This window comes from Juglans microcarpa x Juglans regia, chromosome 5D, assembly GCF_004785595.1.
Source record: "Juglans microcarpa x Juglans regia isolate MS1-56 chromosome 5D, Jm3101_v1.0, whole genome shotgun sequence".
Taxonomy (NCBI): domain Eukaryota; kingdom Viridiplantae; phylum Streptophyta; class Magnoliopsida; order Fagales; family Juglandaceae; genus Juglans; species Juglans microcarpa x Juglans regia.
In genome coordinates this window covers 15,862,651-15,881,874 of record NC_054602.1, presented here as the reverse complement: position 1 = coordinate 15,881,874, position 19,224 = coordinate 15,862,651, and the positions used below count along the sequence as shown (strand labels likewise).

The window sequence follows — 19,224 nt, the reverse complement described above, 5'->3', positions numbered from 1 at the left end:
TTGTAAGTGTTCTAAGCCAGTTCATAGACCGACCCTCACAATCTCATATGCACTTAGCCTATAGGATTCTCAAGTACCTCAAGGGATCCATAGGTCAAGGCATTTTCTTGTCATCCAAATCAGCTTTGCATCTAAGGGCCTATAGTGATTCAGATTGGGCTGCCTGCCCCATGACAAGAAGATCTGCCATAGGATTCTGTATATTCATTGGAGATTCACTAATAAGCTGGAAATCTAAGAAGCAAGCAATAGTTTCTTGATCTTCAGCTGATGTTGAATATAGGGCACTAGCATCTACAAGTTGGGAGATCATGTGGCTTCTCGGTTTGCTAAAGGAATTTAATGTTGACCATGGACAATCTGCTTCCCTCTTATGTGATAACCAAGCAGCCATCCACATTACAAAGAATCCAATTTTTCATGAAAGGACCAAGCATATAGAACTAGATTGTCATTTTGTTAGATAAAAGGTCTTGGCTGGTATTATCACACCTATGCATGTGTCCCCAAAATTTCAGTTGGCAGATATTTTCACTAAGGCCTTATCAACTTCTACATTTCAATTCTTACTATCCAAGATGGGAATTGTTAACATCTATGCCCATCTTGAGGGGGAGTCTTATAGAATACAATGTAATAAAGTAAAATGCAATCTGGTTCTACACGATGACAACAACCAAAGCATGCCTGAAATACATTGCAGCACTCAAGACATGCATAAAGCTGATAAAGTATGATGCAGTACATGGAAAGAAAAAGACGGCAGCAGCAGCAGCAAAAAGGATAGCACAGAAAATAAGAACCTCAGCTAAGGAAATGCATGGTTGCACACAAAGAAGTATGAGGAATATGATGCATAAAGCTGCCTCTACCATACTGTCCACAAAAGTTTTGAATTGATGTTGTGTATATAATCAAAAGTTAAATTTCAGTAGCTTCTTTTTACTTTTCTGCTTTTTGTAATATGTATATATATTGTGTAATAAAAAACATATCAATGAGAATCAGTTTCTTCTCAGAATCAGTTTCTTCTCATCTTCACTTTCTGTTCTTAACAGTTTCTAACACCTATTGAACCTTTAATTGCTAGGCTTACAAAGTCAATGATGTGGCCTATCCATGGCTGCGAATGGAATTTGTGAATGAGAAATTATATTTACAGTCTAATTAGATTTTGTAAGCCATGCACTCCCTTTAAAAAAAGCGGGTAAATTTGGAGCTTATATGAAAAAATTAATTTTTTGAATGGTGAATTCACCAGCTTGCTTGCATACTCTAGAACCATATCTATAATTACTCTTTGTGGAAATGTTAATAAAGACTTGTAGACTTATAGCTTAAAAACTTAACCCGAGTCAAAGTTTTACGGGATTTTGAGAGACATAATAAAGAGAGACAACGAGAGATCTTGACACAGAGAGTGAAAGAAAATGATATTGCATGCTAGGGACAAGTCCATAACATTTTCAAAAAGAAAATAGGTTCTAATAATTAATTTTATAGCCATTGACAGCCACATGTAAGTTATAGAAAAGAGATGGTATCATTTCCACACTTAATTACAGATAGGTGTTGGTCCATCCCAATGATGTTATTAATTTCTAGGTGATCCATATGCATCATATATACATTAAACTACTAGGGCTGTATATATATATTTATATAATATGCAGTAGAAAATATTTTTCTGAAATCTCGGACTTACATGAAAAAATCAATTTTTTTAATAGTGAATTCACCTGGCTTACACACTCTAGAACTATATCTACAATTACTCTTTGTAAAAATGTTAATAAAGACTTGTAGACTTATAACTTAAAAACTTATCCCGGGCCAAAGCTTTACGGGATTTTGAGAGACACATAATAAAGAGAGACAGCGAGAGATCTTGACACAGAGTGAAAGAAAACGATATTGCATGCTAGGGACATTTCCATAACATTTTCAGAAAGAAAATAGGTTCTAATAATTAATTTTATAGCCATTGACAGCCACATATAAGTTATAGAAAAGAGATGGTATCATCTTCACACTTAATTACAGATAGGTTGTTCCATCCCAATGATGTTATTAATTTCTAGGTGATCCATACGCATCATATATACATTGAAGTACAAGGGCTGTATATATATATATATATATATATATGTATATGCAGTAGAAAATATTTTTCTCAAATAATTAAAAAACTTTAATAGACATGCACAATTTATTCAAAAAACATAAAAAGTAGTCTTATTCATGCACTTGATCATTAATTTGTCAAGAAAGCTTGCGATTAGACCATTATAATTACTACTTGGATCTAGTGACTATCACCACAACTCCACCACTCCCTTCATGAGTTCCTTGAGTGCTACTTATCGCCTCATTCTCATAATGAAAAAGTCTTCTTGCAAGTAATTTCGCATACCAATATTAAATGTAAGGCATTCATTTAATGAAACAATGCATATTAAAAATGAAAAGTAATATTAATTTGTCAAACTACTTGTATCTAACAATTCTCATAATATAAAATGAAAAGTAAAAAACACGTGTATCTGTTTACAATTTTACTTTTTAGGTGGAAATGGAAGAGAGATAAATTACGTGCACCATTCTCAATTCTCAGGTAACGTTTGCAAGACATTACAGTTCTGGATATATTATATTTGGAATTATCTAGAAATTCAATATTATGCAGAAGAAACGCACGTTTCAATTGCAATATACGTAGAGTTTTGTTATGTACAAGCAAGTTTACGTACCAATCTGTGTACTAATGTTATTGCCTCCATATTCTAAATTCAAATTAACACTGTTTTCAATAAAATCTACTTTTTAATCAATCATATTGAATGAGTGCACGTATTAGTGCCTAGAATCGCTTACAATTAGATTTTTCCATATACGTATATACAAGAATGATTTGGAATGTCTATATCACAAGCTCACGTGTCGGCCCCACTTCTTTATCGATCTTTGAATATTCTAGGTCAATTACGATGTGCCTTGCATGATCTTCATATCTTTCTTTCTTTTTCTTTTTTATTTTTTAATTTTATTTTTTAATTTTTATTTTTTTTATGGAGTTTCTTTGCCGCACATGATCATATATATATTGCCAATCCTAGGATTCGATTCAAACCCAACCCTTAATTACTAATGCAGAATCAAAGATTACCAAAGCTCAGACCATCAGTACAACTGCCTGCAGCAATGCTTTCATGGTTCCCACTTCTTCTACTCTCCATCCCATGGATTTCTTCCGTTACAGCCACCAGTGGCTCATTTATTCACTGCCTTTTGAGCCATTCTCAGCCCTCTCATCCAATCTCTGCGGCTATCTATACTCCCAGCAATGACTCCTACTCTTGTGTTCTGCAATCTCACATCCGGAACCTCCGATTCAACACGTCCACAACCCAAAAACCTTATCTCATTCTCACTGCTTTGCATGAGTCCCATATTCAAGCAGACGTGGTTTGTTCTCACAGGCACAACCTGCAAATGAAGATCAGAAGTGGAGGCCATGACTATGAGGGTGTTTCTTATGTTGCCGAGGTCCCGTTCTTTATCCTCGACATGTTTAATCTTCGTTCCATTCACATTGATATGGAAAGGGAGACAGCTTGGGTCCAGACAGGGGCAACTCTCAGCGAAGTTTACTACAGAATCTACGAGAAAAGTAAAACCCATGGCTTTCCTGCTGGTGTTTGTCCCATAGTCGGTGTCGGTGGGCATTTTAGCGGAGGAGGTTATAGTAATATGATGAGAAAGTACGGCCTGTCAGTGGATAACATTATTGACACTTAGATTGTCGACGTTAAGGGCAAACTTCTTGATAGAAAATCTATGGGAGAAGATCTGTTTTGGGCCATTACAGGTGGTGGAGGAGCTAGCTTTGGAGTGGTTGTTTCTTACAAAATAAAAATCGTTCACATTCCGAAAACAGTGACTATTTTCTAGGTTGAGAAGACTTTGGACCAAAATGCAACAGACATTGTGTATCGGTGGCAACATGTTGCAGATAAGCTGGATAACAACCTTTTCATCAGGCTTATCCTGGACGTGGTAAATGGAACTGATGGCCAGAAGACTGGAAGAGCTACATTCGTTGCCTTGTTCCTTGGAGACTGACAAACTTCTCTCAGTCATGAAAAAGAGGTTCCCTGAATTGGGATTGAAAAAATCAGATTGCAACGAAACCAGCTGGGTTCTATCTGTGCTTTTCTGGACCAACTTCCCTCTCGGGACAGCAAACGATGTTTTGCTCAGCCGAACACCTCAATCTCTGACCTACTTCAAGAGGAAATCAGACTATGTGAAGAAGCCAATTTCGAAGGATGGGTTGGATGTGATTTGGAAGAGATTGATTGAACTGTAGTACGTAATACTGACATTTAATCCTTATGGTGGAAGAATGGCTGAGATTCCGGCAGAGAAATCTCCATTCCCACATCGAGCTGGGAATCTGGCAAAGATTCAGTATGCAGTAAACTGGAATCAGGAAGGGCAAGAGTTGACAGATTACTATACAAATTTAACAAGAAAGCTTTACACTTACATGACTCCATATGTGTCTAAGAATCCAAGAGAGGCCTTTTACAACTACAAAGATCTTGACCTGGGTATCAACCACAACAGAAAGGACAGTTACTCGAAAGGAAAAGTTTATGGAATCAAGTATTTCAAGGGTAATTTCAAGAGGTTGGTGAAAATCAAGACTGAGGTTGATCCTGGTAACTTCTTCAGGAATGAACAAAGTATCTCTACTCTGCCACAGGGACGCTAGTGTGTGTGTATATACACACAGTATTGGTGCCTAGCTAGCTAGCACTTCAGCACTTAAGTATTTCTTCTTGTATGTACTATAGTTGTTTGATTGCCAAAAATATTTCCTGAAAAATGGAATATATTATTGTTCTCCGTCAAAAATAAAAACAAAGTTGATGATCTGTTGTGAAAATAGAAATTGAAACTGTTCCAAATATATGTACGTATGGAATAGCTACCAGATGTTGTTGACGAGTAATTTAAAGAATAGCCTTACTAGTTCCAAATAGACAAATTTGGTACAAATGTTTGGTTAAGAAGTAGATTTTATTAATAAAAAATAATTTTTTTATATTTGTTTTAAAATAAAATCTATTTTTTTTATAAAAATTTGTTCGAGATTTATCTATTTATAATTTATAAAATTTATTTATAATAGTAAAAGTTTCGATTTGATCAGTATTGGAAATTTAAGGCTCGATTTGGTTACACGATACATATGAGTCTATACTGTACACTAGTTTTCCCTATTCAAACACATTATATTTCATTTCTAAGTTTTAAAAACATCTACTTAAATAAACAGTGAACACTACGTGAACTGTGAAAGCTGACAATAAACAATACGTGAATAGTGCTTGAACAGTGACAACTGACAGTGAACAGTTTGTGAACAATGAAAATTGACAATAAACAGTTCATAAATAGTGACATTTTCGGCTCTCTAATTACAAAATTGCTATGTACATTCGCCCTATCTAAGCGGCACGCAAATGACTTTAAAAAAAATAATAATAAATAAAAAAACAGAGTTTTGTTTGTTTTGGATTCCCGCTTCTGTGCTCTGGTCGGTGGATATCAATCTTGTCTTCGGCGTGGTGTTGTTCCTATCGGATCATAAACTTGCGTGGTCTTTGGCTTCTTGCGCTGTGGTCTTCAAGTGGATTTGTCCTAACCCATCTGTGTGGGTCTTCGGCTTCGTATCTGTGCAGACTTCCATGGAAGGTATAAAATCAGTGTGAGTATTTGTTCCTTGAGTTTGACAGTAGTCTTCAAATCAGTTTGCATGTCTTCAAATCTTCAAGTGGGGGTGTTTTTAATACATAGAAAATCAGCAGCTCCCGATGATATTATTTGACAGCATTAAGTTCTACCTTTCTAAGTGCAGCTTTGCCAAGACCAATGCCGCAGAAGTTGGAGAGTTGGACAAGATAGAGCAGAACATCTGAAAGCACCTGGGTGCACTTTCTCTTCCCCTTTCCAATAAGGCATTTTCAGAATCTCTCCTTTCCACTGGAATATCCTAGAGAGTTCTTGTAACACCCCGTATTTCAGTGTATTTTTACTGAAGGATTATTTTTGATTGTTCAAAAGTTTATCCTCTTATTTTAAAATTGGTTGGATTTTTAGTAAGTTTATTTCTATGATTTTAATTTGGTGAAAATTATTTTTATGTGCTTTCCAAATATTTATTTATTGTTATGCATTTAAATTGCTTTTAATATTTAAATTAATTACCGTGGGATTTAATTATTTCAATTTGACTTTACCATTACGTTTAAATTATTTTATTTAACTTGTGGTTTTAAAATCATCTCTGTTGGATCATTTTTGTGACCCAAGTTATGAGAATTGGACCTCATTTCTTTTCCCTCCATTTTTCTTTCCTTCCTTTTTCTTTTCTTTCTTTTCTTTTTCTTCTTTATTTTTCTCCTTCCCGCGCAACTCCCACTCCCTCCCTCTCTCTCCGTCCGTTCTTCCTCTCCCCCAGCCCGCCGCCGTCGCGCCGCCGTGCGCGACACCGCCCAGCCGACCAGCTCCCCTCCCTCCGGCGACCTCACCTCCCAAATCTCAGCCCCTACCTCGCCGCCGGTAGCCCACACGCACCCCACGAAGCCGCGGGCCACCTTCACGCCAGCGCCGCCGTGATCCGGCGGTGGCCTTCACCGCCCAGCCCGCTAGCTTCCCCAGCCGCCGGCGACCTCACCCCACCATCCTCACCTCCATCCGTGCCGCCGTTAACCACCAGTAGCCCTTCGAAGCCGCGGCACTCTTTCCGCCGTTGCGCCGCCGTCGCACTGCCATTGGCCACCATCTTCCTACCACTTCATCCCCGACCTCTTGGCAACCCATTGGACCCAACCCCACCTCCGATCCGTCACCGGTGAAGCTCCACCAACTACATTTCCGATTTGGGCATTTTGGTCTTCTACCGCCCATTTCGCCGCCACCCACGGCAAACCACCGCCACCATTGGCTTCACCGACCTCTCTAGGCCCTACCCTACCATTTTTGGGTCTTCGTTTGTCCTCGTTGAAAAGTGGGTATCTGTGACCCACGGCCACAGTGTATTTTACACTGTGGTGTTGCTCAGAAATCACCACTTGCAACTTTGAGATCCTCCGAAAATTATTATATTGCACTGTAAGTATTTTCCTTAAAGAACTTTCGTGATTTAAATATATTTTTGCACTAACACATATTATCTGTGAATTGGTTTGTTTTGCCGGACTGAGTCCGAGGAGTTTCGGGGGTCGGATGGATTGTGGACGGAGTTGTGTGTTTGTTTGCATTGTGAATTGTGGTTGTTGGTTGTTGGTTATGACTTGTTCACGTACATCGCATATTGCATGCATGATCATGTTTGTAAAGAAAACTGGGTTTTCGCATGATTGCATACATGTTCATGTGTTTATTGGAATTGGATTTTCATATGAGTAAAAGGAAAAGAGACTGTAGGGATGGTGGTAAGCAGGGATGGTGGTTGTGTCCCGCCTGTGATTCCCGCCTACAGTGCTCTGTTAAGTATTCATTGTGTGTAAAGGAACTGTAGGGATGGTGGTAAGCAGGGATGGTGGTAGAGTCCCGCCTGCGATTCCCGCCTACGGTGCACGCGATAGGGATGGTGGTAAGCAGGGATGGTGGTTGTGTCCCGCCTGTGATTCCCGCCTACGGTGCACGCGGTAGGGATGGTAGTAAGCAGGGACGGTGGTAGAGTCCCGCCTGCGATTCCCGCCTACAGTGTCCGATAAATGGATTGTTTGTGTGAATCATTTTATGGGAAAATGTTTTACGGATATTTTGGGCCAAAATGAGATTTTTGGCGTATGTTGGAAATAATCATTTTTCTGGGAAAAAATGGTATTTTATGGCTAAATGTATTTTGTCGTATTGTTGGTTGCATTAATGTATTTTTATCCCGAGAGTTGTTTGGTTTATACTTACCTGTGGTACCATTTTATGGTATCGCAGATTTTGATGCAGATGATGATGACGAGCCTTAGCTTGGCTCCCTTGGAGGAGTGATCTGGGATTGCTCCTGTTTAGTGAGTTATGTTTTTATCAATTTATGTATTTACCTTTTGTATTATATTTTGGATGACTGTATATTTTTAAAGATAATTGTGTTGAATATTTGTATTTAAATTTCTGGTACTTAGTTGACTTATTTATATTATCCGCTGCGACTTTTATTGTGCACCTTTGCATGTTGCACACACACTTGAGCACATTTCGTTGGGATGCGTGACCGTGTTGTCACCATCCTGACGTCACGATTCCCTTGTTTTTTTGTACGTGGGAGTCGGGGCGTCACAGTTCTCCAACTGCACCCACCTAGAGAGGACGATAAATAATCACAACCCCATAAACATGAAACCGCCTTTTTTACTGTTAATTTTGTTATGCAAATGATATGACATAAAAGCAAAAGGGAAATGGTAAAAAAAAGTGGGTTCCAAAGATCATAGGTAACAAAACAAAAATGAAAATCTATTTTGCAAGGTTGGTCAAGTTTAACTCTGGTTAGAAGGCATTCACCTGATCAACTTAATTGGGACTTTAAGAAATTTAAAGGAGAAGGTGTATAATAATATATATTCAAGAAAAAATGGAAGCTCTTCCACTTGCAAGCAGCAGCAAGATACGCAAAAATATATGGTGGAAACATGAAATCATTAGAACTTCCCTGACAATCCAACTAATGTAAGTTGTTTTTTTTGGGTCAAATCTTCAAAAATCCAAGAGTAGGAAAACAATATGCAATGATTCTCCATCTCTGTGATCCTCCTCCCTCTTCATGCAAGAAATGGTCTTGAAACAGATATGAACCAAATAGCAATAAGAGAGAGGAATAATAATTTCAGAAGGGTTTGTGTGGGTTTGAGGGAGACCATGCACATACCAGAGCCAGAAGAAGGTTTCTCAGGTTGTGGAACTACTAAATCTCTTTCCTTGTCGAACTCAGTCATCTTTTTTGAGAAGATCGAGAGTAACAATTTCACCTTTTGGAGCCCCAATCATCTTTGTATAATATCTCTTCTTTTTTTCCTTCTCAGGAACAAACAAAGCAAAAGAGAGCAAAAAAAAAAAGGGGCCAAGAGAGTGAGAAAAACTGAGCGACAGTTGGCTCAAATCCCAAAAACTAGGACACGGCTTTGTCAAAGTTTTTCAAAATCGTGCGTTTTTTTTTCCACATCAGCACTGTTTACGCACCGTCTACCTGAGGCGATTGTATTCAACATTTTTGCTCTAGTTAATAGTGAGATCCACACATTTTTCAAATTCCAAGAATTTAAAACTATTTCATTTCATCTAACAATCTAAACACATATTTTTTTTACAAACTATTTTATTTCATCTTAATTAACTCAAAAATTTTAGTACTATATAAAATATCTTATCTGAACTGTATAAGCAAACGAGGCAAATGTTCCCTATGGAGTTGACATATCCGGTTTTGAATTTGGTCAGATATAAACCAATCATTTTTTTACAGCCCCGCCATGTAAATAGTAAACATATTTATGACAGACAATATTAAAGCAGTACGTTAATCTACAATGAAAAACGATGGATAGAATACATTTTTTTATAATCTTTTAAACAAATATATTTTAAATAATAGATATTTTTATAAAATATCTTATAAAAATAATATCACTTTACTAAATACTCCATTTTAAAATATGACTGTATACAGAAAGTGTATCATTACTCATCTATAATTTGTAGAACTAATTGGATATATATGTAATTCAAAAGAAAAATATAAAAGAAAGAAAATAAATTACTATCCTTGCTCTTAGTTTAAATTTATGGTAACAAGTCAAAGAAAGGTTTAGGCATGTGTAGATTTGTAGGTGCATGGCCGGTACGTTCAATTAATCCTACACCTTTATTTAGGTTTGGTTGTCATGACCATTTGAAACGAGGTAATAAAACTCTAAGCCACATTAAATATTCCAATATTCCAACAGAACTAAGCATTTAATTAGAATAAGTTGAGATCATTATAACGGCTAAGGAAAAATCTATTCAATATATATATATATGTATATGTATATTTATATGTATATATAAACTGATAACTAATAGAATAAATACAAATGTATTAAGTGTGCACCATGTATGTGTGTGTATATACTGAAAAATGGTCGATGTATAAAATGAATATATATACGTTGATAACATTCAAAAATTAGAAATATTAATGTCAAAAGATAATATTAAAAAATCACAAACTTGAATTGAAGCACAAAAATACAAAGGAAAAAAAAATAAAAGGACAGATTAATTATAAAAAAATTAAAAAAAAGAATGAGCAAACATATTTAAAGTTACAAAAAAAATTAAAATTATATTAATACATTTTGGAATTAATTAAATACCATCTAAGTTAATTTAAAATTTACAAAAATACCATCAAAACTAATGAAGATTATAAAACTAGCATTAAAATAGTTTGGAATGAAATAGCGAACGCCATTTCTGGCCGTAATATCAAAACGAGCAGAGATTTAGAACAAAATGGAACGAGCAAGTATAGTATACTAGATATTACATCGGAACGAAAAATTCCAACAGAAATGGCTGGAGTGGAATTGATTTGAAAACTATGATTAGTATTGTATACTAGGGGTAGGTAGCGGGGCCCTGCACCCTGCTACCTCGCCCTCGTTCGCCCCACCCCCGCATGGTGGGCAGACAACGTTGCCTCGCAGGGCAAAGTACCAATTGGGGCAACGTCAGTTTTGCCCTAGCGCCCCTTATTTATATCTATTTTACATACATACATACATACATACATATATATTCTTACAAATTTATAAATATTTTTTATTATTTTTATTATATATAAATATAGTAATATATATTAAGTATAATTTTTATTTAATACTTTGTGTAAGTTGTAATGTAGTCTAGTGTAGCCTTTTTATAGGAGGCAAAGACAATACAAGTCTCACACTTAAGTAATGTGAGACTTTTGTATTGCTTAGGGATATGCATTACTCACGATTTTATTTGGCCTAATTAATTTGTAACACTTGGGCCCAGCATGAAGCTCGTGTTCTAAAACTTCTTTTTTTAGGTTAATATGTCTGTAAAGCCCACTTGAGATTTAATGAGTAATTTTGGAAAAAGCTATGGGCCCAAAAATTTATTTTGGCAAAATATAGATTTTATTGGGCTAGATAATTAGGTTAAAATCTTTATAAGTGAAAATTTGCCCAAAACATTTATGAGACAAGTTGTATTATCTTTAGAAATTGAGTTGAGGCCCATTAGTATTTAATATTTATGGAAAGAGTTGGATAATTCAAAAAGTCGAGTCGGGACTGCCTAGTATCTATTATATACTCGACCCATGAAAAAAGAAAATTACAGACAAGCCAAAGAGATTTTTGAACTGTTCTAACCGGCCCAACCCTGCCCATTTGTTAATTTCATACTCTATCCAAGATGTGGATCCAAATACCTTCAAATCGGTGAAAAAAAAAAAGAAGGTGCCGATAAGAACCAAATTAGATCACAATCGACACTTTCCAAAGCCCGTTTACATGCCATGCACGTCTCCACATCCGCTAGGGTTCATGGCAAGGTTGCCGCAGCTTGTGTCTTCAGTACACCTCCTCCACGTAGCTAACACCAGGCACTGCACAAGCCCTAGCCTACACCAGCTCCCCGAGCCGCTAGCCCACGTTATCGTTGACTCAAACCCCTCTGCCGCAACAACCCACGTTAACTGGCTTCTCCATGCCTCCTTCCATAGCCGCAGCCAAGCTGTGCCACCTTGCTAATGCACCACCATGGGATAAACCATAGCCAAAACTCCTCCACAAAGCTGCCCTTGCACCACCAACCCACACCCAGCATCCATTGCGTAGCACAATAGCCACGAAGGGAAACCCAATGGGCCAAGATATTCCCCGCACGACAGAAGCAGCCAGGCCCACAACTTAAACCTGTTAGAGATAATATTAAAGATAACCAACTGGATACGCTGTTATCTGATGTTCCTGAAGCAAGGCAACTACTTGATCACAGATAAAGTAATATTTACTGAGACTTATCTTATCTGATAAGTCTCCCCTCTAGTTAGTTATCACTTGTATTTATCTCTTATTATTTGAGCTTTGTACTTATCTACAGCAACCTTACGTGTTGGCTGTTCCTTGTAACTCTATATATACTTACAGTAAATACACTTGTTTTGGTAACTTGACCAAAACACATTCCTTAAACTCTTTCATGGTACCAGAGCCATACTAGGCTCACGACCTCATGATCCTATGGCAACTTCAAGTTCAAATCCTACCTATTCCGCTTTCACCTTTCCAAATTTCACTCACTTAATTTCCATCAAACTTGATGGAAACAACTATCTTTTGTGGCTTTCTCAACTTGTTCCTATTCTAAAAGTCATGATCTTATGGGCATCGTTGACGGATTTGAGCCATGCCCCCTTCCACAATTCGTGATGATCTTGGCAAGGAACTTCCCAATTCAAATTATCTTCTCTGGAACAAGAAGGATCAGTTTCTCTTGAGTTGGATCAATGTCACTCTTTCAGAGAAAGTATTGTCCACTGTTTATGGACTCCACTCCTCTAAACAAGTGTGGACTGCTCTAGCAAATAGATTTGCTTCATAATCTCTGTCTAGAGTATCTCATCTCAAGCGCCAGATTAAAAGTCTGCAACAAGGATCAAAGAGTTGCACTGAATATCTTCAGATGGAAAAGTCTTGGTCAGATCAACTTGCTACTATTGGCAGGTCACTTGATGACGAAGATCTTATTTCTTTCATCATCAGAGGTCTTAATCCATAATTCAATAGTTTTATCACCTCCTTCACACTTGCAACTAGAGATAATCCTCTAGCATTTGATGATTTTCAGGATGAATTACTCAACCATGAGATGCAGCTAAATCAACAAGCTGTTGTTGCTGAAACCAATACATTTGCTCTGCTTTCCCAACGCCAAGGGCACTTCAATGACAAGAACAGAGGAAAATGTCCTCCATTCAACAAGTTCTCTTCCAAAGGATCAGGCCATCACAACAAAACCAATAAATTCCAGCCACAAGGTCCTCACAACTCTGCTGGATTTCAAGCTTCACAGCAGACTACTCCTTCAACAGCAACTCAGGCTCCTTGTCAAATTTGTGGAAAAAATATTTATCAAGCCCTTGTTTACTATAACATGATGGACTATTCTTATCAAGGTAGACACCCTCCTCCTCAGCTAGCAGCCATGGTAGCTCATACCAATGCTGCAATAGAAGAACAAAAGTGGTATGCTGATAGTGGAGCTAATGCTCACATTACCAATGATCTCAACAGTCTGCAAATCCAATAGCCCTTCCAAAGTAATGATGTTGTTGCTGTGGGTAATGGTGAAGGACTCTTTATAAGAAATAGTGGTTCCTCTACTCTCCTCTCTTCTAATTCTTCCCAACCTTTTTCTCTTAAATCAATTCTTTACTGTCCTAATGCAGCTGCTAACCTATTGTCTATACAAAAAGTCTGTCTTGATAACAACTGTTACTTTCTATTGACCTCTTCTCATTTTTATGTGAATGAAAATGAGATGCATGCACTCCTTTTGGAAGGCAAGAGTAAAAATGGCGACTTTATCCACAGCGGCTATAAGGAAATTCTCACAAGAATCAGCCATCTTTTACAGCTTTCTTAGGAATAAAAACCAACCTCTCTAGTTGGCACTCTAGGCTAGGTCATTCATCTCATAAAGTTGTATCTAGCATTATTAAGACTCATTCTCTTCCTTTGTCAAATAATGATCTGAATAAAAATATTTGCAATGCTTGCCAATTGGGCAAAAGCATTTGTTTGCCCTTTTCTAATTCCACTCGTGTTTCACTTCAACCACTTGATTTAATTCATAGTGATGTTTAGTGCTCACCAATTCAATCTATAAATGGTTGCAAATATCATGTCATTTTTGTGGATGACCACTCTCGATATACATGCTCTTCAAACCAAAGCTGAAGTTTTTGGAGTTTTTGTCAAATTCAAGCTGTTAGTTTAAAATCAGTTTACTTCCAAAATAAAACAGCTACAAACAGATTGTGAGGGAGAATATTGTTCCAATCAATTTCAAACCTTTCTCACAAAAAATGGAATAATTCATCGAAAATCAAGCCCACACACTAGTCAACAGAATGACTTAGCTGAAAGTAAGCTTGGACACATTCTTGAGACTGGTCTTAACTTGTTGGCTCACTCTCATCTCTCCAACAAATATTGGGTAGAAGCCTTCCTCCCAACAGTCTACATTATTAATAGGCTGCCTACTCCAGTCTTAAAATATCAATCCCCACACTTCACAATGTTCAAAAAGCTCCCTGATTACACTATACTTCACACCTTTGGTTGTAGATGCTATCTATTGCTGAGACCCTTCAATAGTCACAAACTTCAGTATCGTTCTAAGACTTGTCTTTTCTTAGGTTATAGTCATACTGGATACAGGTGTCTTGATCTGGTCACTGACAAGATCTATCTCTCTAGGCATGTTGTTTTTTATGAGAATTCCTTTCCTACACTGGATTTGGCTCATTCTAATCATACCTCCAGGTTGAATAAAGCAGCTGATTCTCCTTTGATTATACCTTTAACATCTCAACAGCAACAACATTCAGACCCTATTACTCCAACATCTCAAGAATCCTCTCGGGTATTGACTACCCCCATCTCAAGTTTACCTCTTGAACATTCAGCCTGTCATTCTGATCACTTTGTACAAGAATCAGTTCCAATTAGTACCAACCATTCAGACAATTCTGGTAGCATACAGTCTGATCCAACAACCACTACAGCTCCCACTCATCCCATGATTACCTGAGCTAAAACCAACTCCCTCAAACCAAAAGACTACCCTGATTACCATCTATATTATTCAACCAAGTACCCTATAGCCTTTCACACCACTCTAACTGAGATTACTCCCACCTGTTATACCAAAGCAACAACTGATTTATGATAGAAGTCTGCAATGGAACAAGAATTTGAAGCTTTGATGACCACTGGAACCTGGACTTTGTGTCCTCAACCCAAACATCATAATGGCATTCATAAAAAATGGGTGTATTGCATCAAACAAAAATCTGATGGTAGTGTTGACAAATTTAAGGCTAGACTAGTTGCCAAGGGATTTGAGCAACAGTATGGGGTTGACTTCACATAAACTTTCAGTCCTGTGATCAAACTAGCAACTATTCAAATTCTATTGGCCTTAGCAGTACAATTTGATTGGGATATAAGGCATTTGGATGTCTCCAATTCCTTCCTTCATGGAACATTATTGGATGATGTTTATATGGAGCAACCTCAAGGGTTTTGAAGTCAAGAGCATCCAGATTTTGTTTGTAAATTAAATAAGGCCATCTATGGTCTTAAACAAGCTCCAAGAGCCTGGTTCACTCGCATGTCTACTGCCCTACTTGAAATTGGCTTTGCAGCATCTCTAGTTGATAGCTCCCTCTTCGTATATCATCATGGCAATATACATATATTTCTACGGCTTTATGTTGATGATGTTATTCTCATAGGTACTCATTCTCAAGCTTTGCTCAATGTCATAACTAAACTGCAACAGACCTTTCCACTCAAGGATCTTGGACCTTTGAGTTTCTTCTTGGGAATTCAAGCTACTTGCAACTCATGGTCTACACCTTACTCAAGCAAAATACATTTATGACATGCTGCATCGAGCTCGCATGTTAGGTGCTAAACCCTCCAAAACACCAGTTTCTTCTGGTAGCAAATTGTCCCAATTTGAGGGAGAATCACTACTTGACCCTACTGAATATCGCCATGTTGTTGGAGCTCTTCAATACTGCACATTAACCAGACCAAATATCTCTTTCTCTGTGAACCAGCTTTGTCAATATATGCATGCTCCAACTTCTTCTCATTGGATTGCAGCAAAAAGAGTCCTAAGGTATCTGAAAAACACCATTGATCATGGCCTATTCTATTCCAAGGGAAATCTGCAACTTACAGCCTATTGTGACTCACATTGGGCAGACAACCCAAATGATCGATGATCTACCTCTGGTTTTGGCATATTTCTTGGGAATTGTCTTATATCATGGAGTGCAAAGAAGAAACCAATGGTGTCTAAATCAAGTACAGAGGCTGAATACAGATCTTTAGCAATTGCTACTGCAGAACATTATTGGCTAAGGATGTTATTTCAAGACCACCATATTCCACCTACTTGTGCACCCTTAATATGGTGTGATAATGTTAGTCCTCTAGCATTGGCCTCTAACCCTGTCTTTTATGCTCGGACAAAGCATATTGAAGTAGACTATCACTTATTCGGGAAAAAGTGAGAAATGGTGATGTACATCTCAAATTCATTTCCACTAAAGATCAGATAGCAGACATCTTCACAAAGGGATTGGCTTCCACTCAATTCTCTGTTTTGAACTCCAAGCTTCATGTGTGTTCCTCCCCCATGAGCTTGCAAGGGGCTATTAGAGATAATATCAAAGATAACCAACTGGATACGTTGTTATCTAATGTTCCTAAAGCAAGGCAACTACTTGATCGAAGATAAAGTAATATTTATTGAGACTTATCCTATCTGATAAGTCTCCCCTCTAGCTAGTTATCACTTGTATTTATCTCTTATTATTTGAACTTTGTACTTATCTACAACAACCTTATGTGTTGGTTGTTACTTGTAACTCTATATATACTTACAGTAAATATACTTGTTTTGGTAACTTGACCAAAACACATTCCTTAAACTCTTTCAAAACCTCCACCCTACACCACCAAACAGACACTGTGAGACCCTCAGTGCAAACCACTACCCACCCTTTGTAAGACCACCGAAAGCCCCTGTTTCCCCTACACCAAAACAGAACACCCCAAGCCATCCATAGCCCTTCCACACGGACATCTCAGCCACCTGCCACGGCACGGTGAAGCCCAGTGATGTCGCCACCCCCTCCACATCACCTCCACCAACAAAGGAAGTGCGGCCGATCACTGCTTGCCCCTCCAGATCTGCCATTTTTCCTCTCGATAAGTCCACTGCCTCTTCTCCATTTCTCCCTCTCACGTCTCTCTCTATCTCTCCCCACTGTGAGTGACTGTTCTCTCTCGCTATCCTAGTGCTCTTCCGCTGCTCCCAGTCACTTGATTGCCTCTCGTTGCTTTCCTCATGGTGAGCCTGTTGCACGGTCCCTTCTCTAGTGAGTCTATGTCTCACTAGCCTTCAGAAAGAAAACATTTACATATCCAAATTACATATTTGCCCTTAACATGAAAATCAATAACAGGATGTCAAGAAGTGATTTTACGTTGAACTTTTTTTATTTTGGGCTGCACCTTACGTTGCAGGTTGTGTTATATAGTTGCTTTTAAGTTGGGCTTAGTCTTACTTTTATTAGCCCAAAAACTCATATTTTTATAGTAACTACTTACGAATTTAAGTATTAAATTTTACAACAAAAGTTATGTAGCTATTAGTAAGATTTTGATTTTAATTTTAATTTTAATTTTAAAAACTTTAAATCTGATTTAAGTCTATCTTACTAAATGAGTTCCACTGGTTAGGTTAAATTGATATAATTATTTGAGAAATAATCGTTTGAGTTGTGAGTGTGCAAGTGCCATGCAATTACTTTGAAAAAAATGAATAAATATGGAACCCGCATGAAAATAAAATTAATTTTGTAATAGTGGATCCCACACTTTTTCAAAATGACTGCACGACACTTGCTCACTCTACGACTGTATGTAGCATTACTCTTAAATTCTGTATAAAACAAAATAAATATTAAAGCTATTTACGTAGTATGTATCTAAGTAAATGGAAAATTTTATAAAGTATTTTTAGAAATCTAGTAATATTTAGTATTTCATATAGCTGACGATTGATATTTCTTCTCCATGGTGGTGTAAAAAATTCAGAAAAACTAAAATTCGAGGTAAGAGAGGTTCCTATGCTAGACTTTGTATAAAAAGAAATGGGCTGAGGTTGATTTTGATTTTGAAAAAATATGCATGTTTTGTTATGAAAATAAAAATTTGAAAACAACCTCAGTCATTTTATCTACATTACTCATGAAATCCGTTTAAGAAGAGGAAAAATATTTCCTGTCATGACTGGTGTAGACATGGACTATTTATGGCATTCTATTTCTGAACTATGCAAAATGAGCGTATATGAAAATTTGTGCATAATTATATGACGATGATCTGATTCTGTTGTGTTCTGGAAATTTTCTATACTTTGATATGATATAATCTCTAAAGACCTCTTGCATGAAATTTTGTTTGTGTTTTGTTCTGACCTCATCGTGGGTGTAAAACTGTGGTCATTGTTCGGGTTGGTACTAACTTTTTTGTTTCCGGTGCACCTACATTGGAAGCAAAGTGGTTTTCTGCGTAATCTTTCTTGTGTGCACACTTAAGACTCCAAGAATGAATAAGGGGAAAATCTCACATTCTATTTCTACTCGGTTGGCTGCAGGGGTTCGCACAACCCTACCATGTGGTTAAACATGGAATTCCATTCTGATTTGATGTTTCAGTTATGTTATGCCAAAAGACTTTTGAATAAGAATAGTTTTGAATTTTCGCTCTGATATTTTTGGTAACATGTTCTGATTCTACATTATGAAGCTAAAAATATTTTGTTCTGCATTCTAAACTCTATAAATGCTTATGTTTATATATTAGTATGGGTTCTTTGCTTGTCGAGTTGTTGATAACTCACCCTTTATCTCCATAATATTTTCTGATAATTTTGATGGTTCTGCTAGAAGTCAAGAGTAGGAAGCATGACTAAGACTAGATGACCGTAGAGTAATAGGTGCCAAATGGTACAAGTAATTATTGGAGAGCCCTATTCAATAGATTTATTATTTTATGTTGATCTAAGCATTTTGAGACGTGGATAATTTTTAGTGGAATGAAAAATGGAAGCTTTCCTAGTCATGTTTGCCTCAGAGTCCGTCTAGAAAAATAAAATCATTATTTTGTTAGAGTTTAGTACATTTAATTAATGGTCAATTACCTTGCCAAACCAAATGGCATGCATTAATTGAAAATTTACAAGCATAGCATTTATATCCTAGACCTGATCAGTAGTACTCTCATATTGATCTTATAAATATAGAGCAACATTATAGAAACAAGAGCT

At 37.1% G+C, this 19,224-nt stretch overlaps 1 pseudogene; it reads left to right on the top strand.

Annotated features, from left to right (window-relative positions):
- Positions 1-3,147: 3,147 nt before the first annotated feature.
- LOC121265727 lies at positions 3,148-5,040 on the top strand (annotated as a pseudogene).
- Positions 5,041-19,224: the final 14,184 nt, after the last annotated feature.